General features: G+C 52.7%; 1 long non-coding RNA gene across 1 annotated transcript in view; it reads left to right on the forward strand.

Moving 5' to 3' along the window:
* Window positions 1-1,984: 1,984 nt before the first annotated feature.
* The window catches only part of LOC141264284 (uncharacterized), a 175,395-nt gene continuing 158,373 nt past the window's right edge, over window positions 1,985-19,006 (forward strand). The window contains exon 1 of the long non-coding RNA XR_012319875.1: window positions 1,985-2,331. This is a non-coding gene — a long non-coding RNA (uncharacterized lncRNA). The remainder of the gene's footprint in view (window positions 2,332-19,006) is intronic.

Here is a 19,006-nt window from a genome sequence, read left to right on the forward strand (position 1 = left end):
CTGGTGACATCTCCAGCCCCTCCACGTAACAGCTAGCAACCTAGTGACAGCTCCTGCCGCTCCATCTGACAGCGAGCAGCTTGCTGTTAGACCCAGAAACTTCATCTGACAACCTGGTGACAGCTCCAGCGCCTCCACCTGACAGCGGCTACATTCGTGACAGTTCCAGGAACTCCGCCTGACAGAGGGCAGCCTGTTGACAGCTCCAGCCCCTCCACCTGACAGGGCAGCCTGGTGACAGCTCCAGCCCGTCCACCTGACAGTGGGCAGCCTGGTGACAGCTGCAGCTCCTCCACCTGACAGAGGGCAGCCTGGTGATAGCTCCAGCCTCTCCACCTGACAGCGTGCAGTCTGGTGAGAGATCCAGCCATTCCACCTGAGAGAGGATAACCTAGTGACGGCTCCAGAAACTCCCCCTTGCAGGGCAACATGGTGACACCTCAAGCCCCTCCACGTGACAGCTGGCAACCTAGTGACAGCTCCTGCCCCTCCATCTGACAGCGAGCAGCTTGCTGTTAGACCAAGAAACTTCACCTGACAACCTGGTGACAGTTCCAGCCCCTCCACGTGACAGAGGGCAGGCAGCCTGGTAACAACTCCAGCAACTCCCACTGATAGGGCAGCCAGGTGACAGCTCCAGCCCCTCCATGTGACAGCTGGTAACCTAGTGAAAGCTCCTGCCCCTCCATCTGACAGCGAGCAGCTTGCTGATAGCCCAAGAAACTCCAGCTGACAGCCTTGTAACAGCTCCAGCGCCTCCACCTGACAGCGGCTACATTCGTGACAGTTCCAGGAACTCCACCTGACAGAGGGCAGCCTGTTGACAGCTCCAGCCCCTCCACCTGACAGGGCAGCCTGGTGACAGCTCCAGCCCGTCCACCTGACAGTGGGCAGCCTGGTGACAGCTGCAGCTCCTCCACCTGACAGAGGGCAGCCTGGTGATATCTCCAGCCTCTCCACCTGACAGAGGACAGTCTGATGACAGCTCTAGCCCCTCCACCTGACAGCGTGCAGTCTGGTGAGAGATCCAGCCATTCCACCTGAGAGAGGACAACCTAGTGACCGCTCCAGAAACTCCCCCTTACAGGGCAGCCTGGTGACACCTCCAGCCCCTCCACGTGACAGCTGGCAACCTAGTGACAGCTCCTGCCCCTCCATCTGACAGCGAGCTGCTTGCTGTTAAACCAAGAAACTTCACCTGACAACCTGTTGACAGCTCCAGCCCCGCACCTGACAGGGCAGCCTGGTGACAGCTCCAGCCCGTCCACCTGACAGTGGGCAGCCTGGTGACAGCTGCAGCCCCTCCACCTGACAGAGGGCAGCCTGGTGACAGCTCCAGCACCTCCACCTGACAGAGGGCAGCCTGGTGACAGCTCCAGCCCCTTGACCTGACAGAAGGCATCCTGGTGACAGCTCCAGCCCCTCCAGCTGACAGAAGGCAGCCTGGTGACAGCTCCAGTCCCTCCACCTGACAGAGGGCAGCCTGGTGACAGCTCCAGTCCGTCCACCTGACAGAGGGCAGCCTGGTGACAGCTCCAGCCCCTCCACCTGACAGAGGGCAGCCTGGTGACAGCTCCAGCCTCTCCACCTGACAGAGGACAGTCTGATGACTGCTCCAGCCCCTCCACCTGACAGAGGGCAGCCTGGTGACAGCTCCTGCCCCTCCACCTGACAGAGGGCAGCCTGGTGACAGATCCAGCCCCTCCACCTGACAGAGGGCAGCCTGGTGACAGCTCCAGCCTCTCCACCTGACAGAGGACAGTCTGATGACAGCTCCAGCCCCTCCACCTCACAGCGTGCAGCCTGGTGAGAGATCCAGCCATTCCACCTGAGAGAGGACAACCTAGTGACCGCTCCAGAAACTCCCCCTTACAGGGCAGCCTGGTGACACCTCCAGCCCCTCCACGTGATAGCTGGCAACCTAGTGACAGCTCCTGCCCCTTCATCTGTCAGTGAGCAGCTTGCTGTTAGACCAAGAAACTTCACCTGACAACCTGGTGACAGCTCCAGCCCCTCCACCTGACAGCGGCTACATTCGGGATAGTTCCAGGAACTCTGCCTGACAGAGGGCAGCCTGTTGACATCTGCAATAACTTCAGTTGACAGGACAGCCTAGTGACAGCTCCAGCATCTCCACCTGAAAGAGGGAAGGCTGTTGACAGCTCCAGCAACTTCACCTGACAGTGAACAGCTTGATGACAGCTCCAGCAATTCCACCTGAGAGAGGACAGCCTAGTGACAGCTCCATCAACTCCCCCTGATAGGGCAGCCTGGTGACATTTCCAGACCATCCACCTGAAACGTGGACGAGGGACGGCCACAGAACAAGAGGTACAGCAGCATTCACTAGACACGCATAATGATTAGATAATATAATATAAATATTTACTAACCAGTATCAGGGTTACCTTTAGTCTCTGGATGTCCCTAGAGCTTGGCCCTAGATAGGGAGGGGGAGGGTTGAGCACTGGTCAGGCCCTACTACAAACTAAAGTCAACAAGGTAGACAAACAAAGGGGATAAACTTAGCTTGAACAGACACCAGAGGAGAAACACCAACTGTCCTCCAAGGGCACCCGAGAAGAAGCTAGCCGACTGCTAGTGCTCCAAGCCTGCACTAAGGTTCATAGAAGTATCACTGTCGGATCCCTGGAGCAAACTGAGTGTTTTAACTCCCAGGCAATGGTGTGTCAATCAGCAGCATGAGGGAGGTCGCCAATGGGTCCTAAAGGAATAAGGATTAAGAAGGCGTCTGTAATGCCAAGCGCAGTAACCTTCTACGGCCAGATCCAGAGTGACTGTCTATTACACATGACACACCCGTGACACTGACAGTTTTGGTGGGCGGCCCTCTCTTGGCAGGTTTGTTGTAGTACCATGTTCTTTACATTTGATGATAATGGATTTGATGGTGCTCCGGGGGATCGTCAGAGATTGGGATATTTTTTCTATACCCCAAACCTGACTTGTATTTTTCAACAACTTTGTCTCTGACTTGTTTGGAGATCTCCTTGGTCTTCATGGTGTCATTTGGTTAGTGGTGCCTCTTGCTTAATGGTGTTGCAGCCTATGTGGCCTTTTAGAAAAGGTGTGTATATACTGCCAGACATGTGACACATAGATTGCACACATGACAGACTATGTGACACTTAGATTGTACACAGGTGGACTTCCTTTCACTAAGCATGTATCTTATGAAGGTAATTTCTTGCACAAGAAATCTTTCGGGGCTTTATAGTAAAGGGGTTGAATACATATGCGCATGCCAATTTGTAGTTATTTGATCCCATAAATTTAATATATGCGTATATTTTTCACTTCACCAACTTAGACTATTTAGTGCTGAAGCATCACACACAAATCGGATTACAAAAAAATGTAAATGCAGGTTGCTATGTAGAAAAATAGGTAGAAAGCAAAGAGGGGTGAATACTTTCGCAAGCCACTGTACATAAAGAATAGCCCTTACAATAAAAAGATATATAATATATCAGTTTGGCAGGTGCCAATTTCTGTTAGGGCTGTGCAGATATGCATTAGTTGTTTTCTATGTTTGAATAGAGCTTAGTACATGTGCCTAAGTCTCTAAAAAGTATATAATTTGGGCAGCGTAGTGTCTCAGTGGTTAGCAATGCAGCCTTGCAGCGCTGGGGTTCTGGGTTCAAATCCCACCAAGGACAACATCTGCAAGGAGTTTGTATGTTCTCCCTGTGTTTGATTAGGTTCTCCAGTTTCCTCCCACACCCCAAAGACATACTGATAGGGAATGTAAATTGTGAGCCCCCATGGGGACAGTGCTGATAATGTCTGCAAATTATTTGAATTGTAAAGTGCTGCAGAATATGTTGGCACTATTTAAATAAAACAATTATTATTATAAACTAAGCAAATTAATTTAGGCACAGAGTAGTCTCTAGCCCCTACACAAAAAGTTATTTCATGTACCAGTTTCTTTAGAGGCTGGACTGTGAAGAAATGCAGACATCATCACAAGTTGCTCAGTACTTGTACCAATGTAATGCATAATTATGGATAAGGACAACAACTGCATTTATACACAGAATAACCCCTTGGGTATATCGTGTACCAGTTTTTGTAACAGCTAGTTTCAAAAGGGAAGCATGTCTTGTCTATCTAACAATAGGATAAATGTGTTACTCACCTGTCTTGGCTAGAGGGATGGACCCTGATCATTACTCTAAGGCTATGTGCCCACGATGCAGAAATGCTCAGGATTTTTTCCTGAGCGTTTTTGCATCTCCCTGGCAGAAAAAACGCATGCGGATTGTACATGCGTTTTCCTGCCAGGGACATGCGGAAATGAAGCGTTCTTCACTTGCATTTCCGCATGCGGGTGTCAAGCGCTTTCCAAGCGATTTTAGTGACGCGCCCCCTGGGCCATGTTCAAGGGGATACCCGGAGCCGGATCTGTATGGGGGTAGTAGTCCTTGTGGCGGTGACCCGGTCCGTGCCCAGGGTGTCAAACTAAGTGGCAGTCTATGGCAGTAGATGTTGTTAAGTGTCGACTACGCCACCCGTTGAGTGCGGCTTTGAAGCCGCCGCTGCAGAGCAGTCCGCTGAGGCCGGTGGTATATGTGCAGCAGTGATGGTATAACCCCCAACGGGAGGGGTATGGCCTCAGGGCAGCAGGTGTGGATGATGGGGGTTGTGATGGTGCAGTAAGAAGACTCAGAGTCGGGAGATGCAGTTCAGGGTTTTTACTTACTGGTGTCCTTTTAGTCACTCTGGCCTTGAGTGACCACCCGAGCCGTGCTGCGTCCACCAGGTCCTGGACTCGGCCAACCCCCAGGCAATTCCGGAGCGTGGTCCTGAGCTCCTTTCTGACTCTCCCTTCTTCTGGCCGTTCCCACCAGGGATCCACTTTTGGCCAGCTCCCTCGGGTCTCTTGGTGGTCAAGCCTCCTCTGGGCTCCCTGACCCTATACTTGGTATGCCTTTCTAGTGGATTTGGTGAGGGTCGTGGCAGATCCTGACCACGACCTCCGGTTCCTGGCTAAGGTTTGTTTTGGCCTCTGCCAGCTTGGGATCCGGTACCCTTGTCCGCCAACCCTTCACCCTTCTGTCCTTATTCTGGGATCTTGGGGTTCTCTTCTTGTTTCCTCTCTGGGTCCTTCTTACTCCTCTCTCTCTGCAGGCTCTGTTCTGGAGCTGGGCCCAGCCGGAGCCACAGCTCCCTGTCAGCCCTCCTGGCTGAGCTCCTCTGCTCTGCTTCTCCTCAGGCTGAATTCACCCTGATCTAAGATGGTGCCCACCTTTTATACTCCCTCTATGTGTGAGCCCAGGTGACCAGCACCCAATGAGCTCCTAGCTTTACCCAGACTGCTCCCCCTATCTGCCCCTACACTACTGGGATGTTCCACCCCCCTCCCACTCCAGCCAGGGACAGACGCTGTCGTACCTGCACATATACTGGTGGGAGTACCGTAGTTCTGTCCCCCGGAAATGGGATGTATGTAGTGCATGCAGCCTACTAGCTCAGTTCCACACTCCATCCTTACCCGGGAGTGGAATACCACACCTCTGGCTTGAGGTGCAATACCCCTGTAGCAGCCGAATCCTCAGGGTGCTACATTCCCCCCTGGTAAATCACAGCACGTCCTCGGCCTGTAAAAAAATAAAAACATCCACAAACATACAAATTTTTTTCAAAAACATCATAAACATATAAAACACTATATATATCATCAGCATAAAACTTTTCATATAAAACTTTTCATAGTAAACATTCTTGTTCCTCCGGCCACGGTGCAAATTGTGACCAGGTAAGTGCCACAGTCTCTGGTAGAACAAACAGTTTCCTATAAAAACCAGTAGGGGGCGCCTTAGAAAGCGCAACTATATACAAAGGGAGGTGGCCGCTCTCAGTCCTCGGCCAGTGGGGAAAAGGAATGGCTGTTCACAGTCCTCAGCCTGTGGGGAGATGGGACACACGGGTACAGTTCACTGGTCCCAACGGGGACTATATTTTAAACTATTAACTGTTCTTGTACCCTGATGGGTAACTATTTTACAGTTTCACGATACCGTACTCTAATGACGGCGTCCTCCTGCTCCTTCTCGCGGGCAAACTTCAGACCCGTCCGGGTCCTCTTGCTCCTCCTCACACCGCAGCTCCTCCTCCGTCAGCCGGTGTACATGAAGGGCGTACGGTCCTTTGGCACATTTGTGCCGGGTGAATGTGACCTCGTCCCCTACATATAGGTCACGTCCTCTGTGTCCCTCCGGCAGATGACTTTCAACGTCTCTGCGGGTAACAAAGACGTCGCCGGGGGTCTGATGATCCCTGATGAAACCCCAACCGTGCTGCAGTTGGAATTTAATCACAGTCCCGGTGGCACGGGGACAATGAGCTGCACGGGGGTTCCTCCGGGTCCGGCTCTTCTGTTCAGCGCCCTGTATTTGCAGCCGCTGCTCACGGACCCGCCTCTCTCTCCTTTCCCTGTCAAAGACCTCCAGCTGCTGCCGGCAGCACTCTGCACGCTCAGCTGCGGCTGCCCGGGTCTCCTCGGTGAACCCGATGAGGTCTCCTCCTGTGGGGTCCCACGCAAACTGCGCCTCCTCCAACGAGAGCGGGGTCATCTTGACAGGCGCCGGAGGCGGTATCAGGGGCTCATCCAGGGGTCTTTCTTTCCGGAGTCGGGGATGGTGGTACTCCGGTGGCCACACAAAGGGCTGCCCATCCGGGCAAGTGTGTTGGGCAAACAAGTCCTCACCCAGGTGTGGCGCTGTGGATGTTGAGGGCGCGGAGGTGGTAGCGGCGCCCAGGTTTACCAGGCCTTGCGACCAGGCTTGGGGCACCCTGAAGGTGAAGGGCACCGTGAAGACGGCGGCGCCCGGGTGTTCCTGGCCTTGCGACCAGGCCGGTGGCTCGGCAGAGGTAGAGGGCGCTGTTGGTACTGCGGCGCCGGGGGGCACTTGGCCTTGCGACCAGGCCGGTGGCTTCTCCTGCTTGGCCGCGCTCTGGATTGAGGCGCGTGACGTAGCAGGGGGCGTGGCCGCGGCTCCGGCCGCTTGAGGCCTAGCTTGGAGCGATGACGCAGCGGATACGGGAACGGTGAGTGGGGCTTCGGGCTCTGCGACGGGGAGCTGGGGCAGGTTTGCGGCTTCTGGGCACGGGATGCTGTCGTCCCCATTACCTGCCTTCATCTCTTCGGCTCCCTCCGCGGCGTCGTCTCCGGCCGTCGTCCCTCCTTCGCCGTCCTCAGAGGTGGATTTGCTCCTCGCTGCGGGTGGCATGCTTCGCTGGCGGGCTCCAGCCTGCTGGGCCATCTCTCTGCTCCACTCCGCCAGTGTTTCCTGCTGCACCCGGGCCATCCTCCGTGCGAGGCGCTCCAGCTCGGTCTGCGCACACTCCCGGTCTCGGGGGAGCTGTGCCAGGATCTCCACCAGGCCTTCTGGGGTTGTCGCTTGCAACAGGCTCCTGACCACTGGGTCGGTGCTGCCTGCCTCCCCCTCCATCTCCGGGTACGGCTCCTCCAGACTCCTCCAAGCTGCACCCATCTTCTCTCTTTTGTGCTCGGTCCGCCCACACTGAGGGTGGTCCCGGGGCAACTTGGTGATTGTCAGTCCCAGGGGCAGTCCCCTCACGCTGATGGACATCTCAAGCATCACAGTCTCTGCTGGTGGGGGCGGTCTTCGTTTTTGGCGCCATCCTTGGTCCTGGCCCACGATGGGAGGTGGCCTCTTGCCACCCTCTGGCACGCCCATAATGGCGTCCGCTCTGCCAGGGCGGGAAATCTTTTCTGATGGCGGGAATCGTCTCCCAGTGGCGGGAAACTCTGCAGATGGCGGGAAAAGGCTGCAGATGACGGGCAAATGGCGGGAACCGATCCGAGATGGCGTCCGATGGCGGGGACCCTCCGGAATCGGCGGGAGACTTCTTTTTGAGGTAAATGCGAACTTTTCTTCAGGCACGCAGTACCCGGTGGTTGCGGGCACGTAATCCTGCCGACTACGCCAAAAGTTGACGCGCCCCCTGGGCCATGTTCAAGGGGATACCCGGAGCCGGATCTGTATGGGGGTAGTAGTCCTTGTGGCGGTGACCCGGTCCGTGCCCAGGGTGTCAAACTAAGTGGCAGTCTATGGCAGTAGATGTTGTTAAGTGTCGACTACGCCACCCGTTGAGTGCGGCTTTGAAGCCGCCGCTGCAGAGCAGTCCGCTGAGGCCGGTGGTATATGTGCAGCAGTGATGGTATAACCCCCAACGGGAGGGGTATGGCCTCAGGGCAGCAGGTGTGGATGATGGGGGTTGTGATGGTGCAGTAAGAAGACTCAGAGTCGGGAGATGCAGTTCAGGGTTTTTACTTACTGGTGTCCTTTTAGTCACTCTGGCCTTGAGTGACCACCCGAGCCGTGCTGCGTCCACCAGGTCCTGGACTCGGCCAACCCCCAGGCAATTCCGGAGCGTGGTCCTGAGCTCCTTTCTGACTCTCCCTTCTTCTGGCCGTTCCCACCAGGGATCCACTTTTGGCCAGCTCCCTCGGGTCTCTTGGTGGTCAAGCCTCCTCTGGGCTCCCTGACCCTATACTTGGTATGCCTTTCTAGTGGATTTGGTGAGGGTCGTGGCAGATCCTGACCACGACCTCCGGTTCCTGGCTAAGGTTTGTTTTGGCCTCTGCCAGCTTGGGATCCGGTACCCTTGTCCGCCAACCCTTCACCCTTCTGTCCTTATTCTGGGATCTTGGGGTTCTCTTCTTGTTTCCTCTCTGGGTCCTTCTTACTCCTCTCTCTCTGCAGGCTCTGTTCTGGAGCTGGGCCCAGCCGGAGCCACAGCTCCCTGTCAGCCCTCCTGGCTGAGCTCCTCTGCTCTGCTTCTCCTCAGGCTGAACTCACCCTGATCTAAGATGGTGCCCACCTTTTATACTCCCTCTATGTGTGAGCCCAGGTGACCAGCACCCAATGAGCTCCTAGCTTTACCCAGACTGCTCCCCCTATCTGCCCCTACACTACTGGGATGTTCCACCCCCCTCCCACTCCAGCCAGGGACAGACGCTGTCGTACCTGCACATATACTGGTGGGAGTACCGTAGTTCTGTCCCCCGGAAATGGGATGTATGTAGTGCATGCAGCCTACTAGCTCAGTTCCACACTCCATCCTTACCCGGGAGTGGAATACCACACCTCTGGCTTGAGGTGCAATACCCCTGTAGCAGCCGAATCCTCAGGGTGCTACATTAGCATCACTTGGAAAGTGCTTGACAACTTGGTCACACTATATAAATCCATGCAAATGTGGTGCCCCTGAGGGTTCAGTCGCCACAAGGGTACTGCACCTCAGCTAGAGGTGTGGTATCTCCTCTTCCAGGTAAGAATGGAGCACTTCTCAGGACCCTACTTCACCATTCAACACTACACCACTCCTGTCCTGTAGGGGGCCTAAATGCACCAGGGTGCTGCCCCGGCCCGGGATAGAGGAGATGGGGGGGAACCAAAGATAGGGGGAACCATGTAGTGGGTGAGGGTGGAGGACATACTTTAAGGGTACACTTACCAATTCATATTTAACCAACAGCCATCTTAACTTCAAGGTCTTTGATTGTGATCTTCATCAGTGATAGTGGTCTCCGTCTCTGATTGTGGTCACCCACCAGAGTTCATCTACAGGCCTCATCCGATTGAAGATACACTGTCCTCGTTCTCTGGCCATGAGACGAGGAGCGGGTCTGAGTTAACCACTGCCTCTACCCGGTCAAGGTCCTGACCTAAGAAGGCCTGGAGGGGAGCGGAGGAGAAAAGCTCCACAGGCAAAAGGATCCCTGGGGGATACGGACGGAGCAGCATACGCCACCTGTATTTCTTACTCTGGCCTAGCCAGAGGGACTCCTGCTGCAAGAGGGGTGACCGGCCCCCGATATCTGACTTTGTTACTTCAAGTCTCTGTCAGAAAAGCCTGGAGGCTTAGTGGATCCCAGGAGGGATACGGACGGTGCGGCATACGCCACCTGTACCTCTCTACCTGCGTTCATCCAGTGGGACCCGGCCTTACACCTAGTTCTAACCACAGAAATAGTCAAGAGGAGACTTAGTGGGAGAACATATCTAGGAGAGGAACATACACACCAGAGGGGTCTCGACAGGTGCTCCTGATCTATCTGGAAAGTGCTGGACCCCCTTCCTGGTGGCTGCAGCACGCCGCGAGGAGCAGAGGGAAGCTTTGCGGCTAAAGTTCATCTTAATGTAAGTAAAAGCCCTGGATGACTTCACACCCCCTTCAGCCTGTTATTTACTGCGCGGCACTGCACCCACCATCCTTCCTCACACTACCCTGAGGCCTGCTCCGCCTGCGGGGAGCCGTTCCATCTTACCTGTCCGTAACACCGGCCTCAGTGGACTGAGACAGCGCTGGTGTCCATCACCGGAAACCGTAGGTGGCATAGTCGGAAAATTACCACTCAACCCTGATAGTCCATTCAATCTTTTATGTGACCGCCCTGGGCACGGACCGGGTCCGAGCCACGACTGCAACTCCCCCAACATCTGACCCGGCTCCAAGTAACCCCCACTTCCCAGGGTGAGGGCTGTGAGCGTCACATACTTGGCGTAGTCGGCAGGATTGCGTGCCCGCAGCAACGAAAGGAGTTACCCCCCATTGCTACCGGGTACTGTGCGCCTTTTCACTAAAAGACTGTCGTTTTACACTTCACGTGGCATCGCCCAAGAAGAACGGACGCCATTATGTGCCAAAACAACAGCAACCAAAGTCCTCCCATCGTGGGCCTGGCTCCCCAATGGTGCCAAAAATGCATACCGCCCCTTCCAGCCGTGACAGTCCGCGCAGTGGTGTCCGTCAAAACGGATGGAACGTCCCTGGGAGTGCCCGTCAGCCAGCTGCCCTGGAGCCGCCCCGAAAAGAGGAGGAGACGAGAGCAACAACGAGGTGTGGCCGCAACATTCCGAGACTCACCGCACCCAGCAGCAGTGATGGACGCCGCCGAGGAGAGTCGTTCCAAGCCCTCCAACGCTGGCCCACGAGCTGCTACCTTCAATGGCTTGGGAGGAACTTACCTAACCCCGGGAGACACAGAGTTCCTCTGTGGAGAGACACAGGACCTGACCCGGAGGGTTGAAGAGGCCCAGCAGTCGGTGTCCGCAGCATGGCGAGAGGAGCTGTTGCAAAAGATCCGGACCCGCCGCCAAGGTTCTGCAAGCCAAAGTAATGGAGCAGCAGCCCAGGAAGAGGAAACCCCGGAGGCCTCGTGCAGCCCAGGATCGGGTAAGCCAGAAATCCCCGTCCCAGGCGATAGACGCACAGAGGCCCTCCTGGATCTGATGCCGGCACCCCTGTCCCCGGGCGCCGTTGCCTCCCGATTCCCGGTCAGCAGGATTCTGCCCTTACTGGGGAGACCACCAGCCCCAACCCGGACTGGTTTGTACTGGTCGAGGACTAGCAGCAACCCCTGCTGATGCCGCTACCCGCGCCCCCAGTCGCCTGCCCGGCGGCGGAAGAGATGGCCTGGGACAACCAGGGGGGCGACCTGATGGGCTTCCCCCAAGAGACCCAGGCTGAAGCGTGGAGGAGACGTGCCGTGAGCAACTCCTCCAATTCGATAAGGAGTCACGCCAGAGGGAGATCCGCTGCGAGCGTCTAGAGGTACGCTCCAAAGCCGCCAAGACAAGGGCCCGCTGGGAGCTGATAGTCCGCTTCCACCAGGAGGCGGGATGGGGCTTCATACGGAGTCCCCAGTTTGCGCGGGACGTCTTCGTCAGCCGGCAGGACGTCGAGCCACAACTGAAGGAGGGACACCCTGGTCGGAACCTCTACCCGGGTGATCTGGTGTCATACACCCCCCACCATGGGGTGCATGGCTGGTACCCCCTGGACGTCCATAGGGTGATCAAGGGTGAGACCCCCACGCGCCTGCTAAAAGAGGACCGGTCAGGCTCTTTAAGGAGGAACGAGCCTTTTCCCAGGTGGGGATACCTGGACTGAGCAGCCCCTGAGGATGCACTTCCTAGTTTGACCAGTTATTGTTTTGTTTTACCATGTTGCCCTTCTTCCTCCCGGTTTATAGAGACATTTGTCCCTGCGGACACTGGCAGTAGACAGCCTCTTACTTGTATATAGTTTTGCATCTATTTAGGTGCTCCCTATTGGTTTTATACAAAATCGCTCTACTACTACCTCAGACCTCAGAAGCAAAACCTGTCTGGAGTGGCTCTACCGGAGGTCCAACTCAGGATCTCCATGCCCTGCAGCCACCCCAGGGCCTACGTTGAGGGTTTCAGACGGGTCCCTCATGCTGCTGAACTGACACTTTTCTATTGATCTGTCTACATGCATAATGTCTCTTCAATGTTTTATATATTTATATTAATATATATTTTGCAACGTTAAAGTGTCCTTACCTCCCATAAAGGGAAGATCGTTTTATTGTTATACAAAAATTTGAACCACTTTTTACTCTATTGCAGCCCGCGGACGTGCTGTGTTTCACCAGGGGGGAATGTGGCGCCCCTGAGGGTTCAGTCGCCACAGGGGTACTGCACCTCAGCTAGAAGTGTGGTATCTCCTCTTCCAGGTAAGAATGGAGCACTTCTCAGGACCCTACTTCACCATTCAACACTACACCACTCCTGTCCTGTAGGGGGCCTAAATGCACCAGGGTGCTGCCCCGGCCCGGGATAGAGGAGATGGGGAGGAACCAAAGATAGGGGGAACCATGTAGTGGGTGAGGGTGGAGGACATGCTTTATGGGTACACTTACCAATTCATATTTAACCAACGACCATCTTAACTTCAAGGTCTTTGATTGTGATCTTCATCAGTGATAGTGGTCTCCGTCTCTGATTGTGGTCACCCACCAGAGTTCATCTACAGGCCTCATCCGACTGAAGATACACGGTCCTCGTTCTCTGGCCTTGAGACGAGGAGCGGGTCTGAGTTAACCACTGCCTCTACCCAGTCAAGGTCCTGACCTAAGAAGGCCTGGAGGGGAGCGGAGGAGAAAAGCTCCACAGGCAAAAGGATCCCTGGGGGATACGGACGGAGCGGCATACGCCACCTGTAGCTCCCTACCTGCGTTCATCCAGTGGGACCCGGCCTTACACCTAGTTCTAACCACAGAAATAGTCAAGAGGAGACTTAGTGGGAGAACATATCTAGGAGAGGAACACACACACCAGAGGGGTCTCGACAGGTGTTCCTGATCTATCTGGAAAGTGCTGGACCCCCTTCCTGGTGGCCGCAGCACGCCGCGAGGAGCGGAGGGAAGCTTTGCGGCTAAAGTTCATCTTAATGTGAGTAAAAACCCTGGATGACTTCACACCCCGCTTCAGCCTGTTATTTACTGCGCGGCACTGCACCCACCATCCTTCCTCACACTGCCCTGAGGCCTGCTCCGCCTGCGGGGAGCCGTTCCATCTTACCTGTCCGTAACACCGGCCTCAGTGGACTGAGACAGCGCTGGTGTCCATCACCGGAAACCGTTGGTGGCGTAGTCGGAAAATTACCACTCAACCCTGATAGCCCATTCAATCTTTTATGTGACCGCCCTGGGCACGGACTGGGTCCGAGCCACGACTGCAACTCCCCCAACATCTGACCCGGCTCCGAGTAACCCCACTTCTCAGGGTGAGGGCTGTGAGCGTCACACAAACAGCATGGATTTATATAGTGTGACCTGAGAGAATGTCAAAAAATAAAAAATAAACCTATACTTACCTTCTGATGGCCCCCGAGTCTTGCTGCGCTTCTGTGCTGGCTGCTGGCAGATCGCAGTACGCTGTACTGAAAGACTTGCCGTCACATGACTGTGATGTCACCGCAGGTCCTTCAGTCCTGCGCGATCTGTAGGCAAGCACAGAGAAGGAGTCCGGGGGCCGTCGGAAGGTGAATATAATCTTTATTTTTTATTTTATTCTTTTTTTTACAGCTTTTAGGGTACCTGGGTGTGGAGAAGAGTCTCCTGTCCTCCACACCCGGGTACCATCCGCACATTAGAACACGCCAATTACGCAAGTACAGATGCAGTCTTGCGGAATTGGCGGCGAAAACGCAGCACTTCCGCAAAATAATTGGTAGTGCTGCGTTTTTTTCCGCAATGATAATCCGCAGCGGAAATTCCCGCAGCATGTGCACAGCACATGCGGATTATCATTGGGGAACATGGCAGGCCTTCTACCATGCATTATTTAAGCGTTTCTGCAGCGTTTTTGCCGCTGCGGAAACGCTTAAAAAACGCATTGTGGGCTCACAGCCTAAGGCTGTCGTCCACATCAGGTTTCTTCAGTTGATCAGCGAACTCCTGTAACATTATCAGCCTAGGCCTTTTAATGCCAATGTTACGCACATCCCCCTGGTCCGTTAGATTTTCTTTTCCTCCACGTTGGCTTTGCAAGTAGCGTGGCGTGCTCCCATCTGTTGTATTTCCTGGCCTATATAAGGCCTCCCAAGACTCACACCTGTATTTTAGAATTGTATTAAGATTTTCTAGTAACACTTTTAGTTTGTCTGTGCACAGTTCCAGTCCACAATCATCAGGACATCTCCTGACTTTCTGTGGTTTCCCGTCCATTAGTTACTTGTCTGCAGTTTCCAGTAACCTTGCTACCTGTCAGTGGTCTTCAGGACTTTACCTGCTTCTCTGCAGTTTCCAGTAACTTTGCTACCTGTCAGAGAAGTGACTCGCCCCCTGGGCCGTGGGGCACTCGGATCCGGGCAATAGGGGAACGATGGGAGTAGTAGTGGCAACCCGGTTCCGTGGCTCAGGGTGGTCAGGCCAGTGGTAGTCCGTTATGCGTTGATGATTATGTCCGACTACGCCACCCGTGGATTTGCGGTCATTAGGAACCGCCGCTGCAAGGCAGACCGCTGGGGCTGATGATGTATGCAGCTGGGATGGTGTGACTCCCCACGGGAAGAGTGCGGCCCCAGGGCAGTGTAGTGGATGTTGGGAGTGATGGTAGTGGGAGTCCCCGTGCTGATAGTGCTGGAGGAGCAAGGAGCACGCAGACAACAGGTTGCGGTCCAGGGTCTTTACTAGAACAGGTAAATTGACCCACAAACAGTCCCAGCTAGGAGGGGACCTGGATGTCTGAGAGCAACGGGGACATTGGCCCTGGTCAGGGTGAAGGTGTAGGCCTACCGTGCTTTCTGCGCTCCTTCTGGCTATCTCCTTGTTATAGGGTAACAGCCCACGCTTCCGAGCTTTCCGTGTATTCTCGCCTGTATGGCCTGCGACGTGGGTTCCTTTCTGCTCCCAGCCTTGTACAGCTTTACTGGTCCCTTCGGTTGTGGCAGGGCCTCCAGGCTTCTTAGGCCAAGGAATATACAGTCCCTCCACCAAACTCTCTCCAGCCTTCGTGAGTAAGCGTTACTCACTTGTCCTGACTTCAGCGCTAGGCTCTGCTTCTTCTCTCCCAGACAGATGGCTTCCTCTGCTCTCATGTATGTTAGGTTACCATAGTAATCAGTCGCACACCTTTGATATCAGTCCCTGGACCTTTTAAGGCCAACATATGTGGCGACTTGCTGCCTGATTATTCAGGTAGTGCATGTCCACACCTGCTTGCATGTTCCTTAACACTGTGTGTCACTAGTCTGACCCAGGTTTTAGGTCGACATGGGTGGTGATTTGCTGCCTGAGTAGTCCGGTATTGCGGTGTCCATGCCGGCTTGCATGTTCCTTAACTTTGTGTGTCACTATGCTAACCCAGCTGTGCCTAATCGCTGGGGTCCGCTGCATATCCTACGCAGTGTGTTTCCAGACAAATTCATCTCTGCTATAAACACTTGGCTCTATTGTTCCATGGAGCCTGTCTGCACACTCAGTTCTATTGTTCCTAGCTGTCTGTCGGTGTACCCTGCGGTTCCACTGTGTCTGTCTGCATACTCGGCTCTGTTGTTCTATGGTACCTGTCAGCATTCTCAGCACTGCTGTTTCATGATGTTCCATATGCTATTCAACATTTCCATACCCGAATGTTCCACGTCTTGTCCTGCTTATCTAGCTCAATTTTTACACATGCCATCCAGCATATCAAGTTCCCTTGTTCTACACAGCTCCAGCATATCCAGATCGACTGTCACGCGTCTTGTCCAGCATATCTTGCTCCACTGTTCCACTGGCCATACAGAAAATCCAGCTCCCTTGTTCCAGCTCCCTTGTTCCAGCTGTTAACCCAAATATCCAACTCTGTTGTCTCACGTGCTGTCCTGCTTATCCAATTGCACTGTACCTTGCACCACCAATACCTATTGTCCGTGCTGCTCATCAAGTTAAAGAATCCACCTCACCAGTTGAGCCATAATACTAAGGTGACAATTTACCTAACATCTCTTACAAACCCAATCCTTTTTATCCATTATTTTTTTAAACTACAGAGGGCTGCCTTCTCTTTCAATCTTATCATAACCTTATCATTTTGTGCAAAGTAGGTCAGAGTCAGTCTTCCCAATTTTGACAAGAGAAACTAACTCTTATGCATTCATAACTCAAATTATACTTTGATCTCTGAAATTATCATCATACTGTGAACCCAAATGTCAACATGGTGGCTCAGTGGTTAGCACTGTTGCTTTGCAGTGCTGAGATCATCAATCCAGATTCGACGAGAGGCAACATCTACAAGGGGTATGTATGTTCTCTCAGTGTGCAGGTACTCTGGTGTCCTCCCACACTTCAAAAGCATACTAAGGTTTGAATTTATAGGTCCGTGTTTTGTAGTTCGAGTACTTCCTATATAACTGACAGGCATATATGAGACTGTTGAGTTCGGGTCAGGAGACCACCTACCTAAATAGTCTGATTTGCCATTTGCAAATCCTCAATGTTTGAACTTAGCTTAAAGCTACATATAGACATAAGGCATTTATTGGCATATCTAGCCAATTACATGTGCAGGTGAACTGCTATGGGAAGCTACTGCCATAAACACCTATCCTTTATGTTCAGTGTAGAGCTGATTAAACCCAGTAAATTCTAACCTTGTCTTCTCTGACATCTTGTATATACAACTTAATGTCAATAACCCACTATAGATATTATGGACCAAAGGTTTTGCTTCAGTTTTTCTGATTACATAAAAAAACACCAGTTGTGAACATACCTTTTAGTCCTCACACACTTCAGTTAGTGTACTTTTCCCTATACAAATACTGTTTCTATAGGATAATAAACCCTAAGAATAAGAGATGCAATAAAGGGCCTATTCACCTGTTTATAAAGTACCTATCACCAAAAATCTAGTTTTTATTAAAAAATGTAATTGCAGTATATGTATGTTTCCACATATTTTAGATTAATATTGCCATTGATTCATCAAAGCTTTTAAGCCACAAAACTGGTGTAAAAGCTTTGAAAAGTCTCTTTTTTTTTTTGCGCAGTGGGGAGTTGCGCAAAAAAATTGCGACTTTTGGTACTTTGGTGCTGTGGAGTTATGTAGTGCTCTAGGTATGGGGGAAAATGGCAGCTACTTTTTACTGATAGTCGTATTAGCTTATCATTTTCATATATTTTCTCATGGTATTAACAGCCCTTTCCTTAATGATTTTTAAATTACTTATATTTATAATTTATTTTATTTGCTTTACTTGTAATATATTAAAATAAGGAAAGAGAGGGGTTATTATTTGTGATAAGTACTCTTTAAGTACTTTGGTAGAGTCGCTCACTCTGCTGCACTCAGAGGTACAGTAGATACAGGACACTGTCTCTTTAAATGACTTAGTTGTTTATTTGTAGGAAGCAGCATAAACCACGGTCAAGTGCCTAACATAAACGTAGCCTTTCTGGCATAACTGGAAACAAAAAGGAAAAAGGTACAGAACAGTCCTTACTTCGGCCGGGGTTCGGTCACTCAGGGTTAGCAAGAGCACATGGTCCAGTCTTAGCACAAACACAAGCTTCTCTCTCTCAGGAGCTAGCTTCCACACACTGAACACCACCTGAGTGAGTGAAAAGGCTGGCTATTTAAAGCCCAGACCCCACCCTGGGGTGGAGATATGGTGGATGGCATCCCACCCACACTACAGCTATCCACCTATAAAACATGCCCTTTCTCCTGCCTACTATGCAGGAGAAACTTTCATGTTTCACATCACTGAAGCTAACAGCCTCAGTGAAACATATCTCCCCTCCAGTATTCTGCCAGTGACTTTGTCACAGTACACTCTTTTCATATGTGCATGTATCTTCTGGCACATATGCCTGAAAATGCATTCTATATATATAAGTAGGGTTTTTTTCTGGAGCCCCATATAGATGAATGGGACTGTCGCAAAAATTTTTGGAAAAAATGTTCCCTTTGTAAATGTACTATTGTTCTATTCAACATGTAATACAGGCATGTGCAAAAAGCTATAAAGTAAAACTTGTAATAATAAGATTAAAAAAGTTGTCCGGCCTCGGAGTGATTATAGACTTGTAGCTTACTGTCGCGTCCCCTGGGCCGTGGGGTACCCGATGCCGGGCCGGTAGCTGCTGGGGGTTGTAGTCACAGTGGCGGTGACCCGGTCGGTGACCCAGGGCGGTCAATCCAAGGGAAATTGTATATGGGTTTTATTAAATAGTCCGACTACACCACCTGTGGAGTGCGGCTAAAGGGGGGCCGCCGCTGCGGAACAGTCCTCTGAAGCTGGTGGTTTTGCAGCTAGGGTATTATTACTCCCCACAGGAACAGTTAGCTTCAGGGCAGTGTGTGGATTCTGGTGGTTGCGCTGGGCGTTGTAGTGCAGTGAGGGATGGCGCAGCAAGGAACACAGAGACAAAATAGTGCAGTCCCAGGGTCTTTACTCACAGTTTTTGCAGTCCAGATTACAGAGCTCAATGTAACTGCCCACGTCGTTCTGTGCTTACTCAGTGAGGGGCTCAGTCCACCCCCAGATAGCTCCGGAGTACTTATCAGGACCCCTTCTGTGTCCTTTCTCTGGCCTCTTCTCTGCACCTCACACCTAGTGACTCCAATCCAGTACCCGCGGGCCTTGGCGGGCGACAAATGTTCCGTTCCCTGGGTCCTATATGGCTACTTTCTCGGTGAGACTGGCATGG

Source organism: Phyllobates terribilis, unplaced genomic scaffold, assembly GCF_046119375.1.
Source record: "Phyllobates terribilis strain yellow unplaced genomic scaffold, ASM4611937v1 Scaffold_4__5_contigs__length_816908805, whole genome shotgun sequence".
NCBI classification, from domain to species: domain Eukaryota; kingdom Metazoa; phylum Chordata; class Amphibia; order Anura; family Dendrobatidae; genus Phyllobates; species Phyllobates terribilis.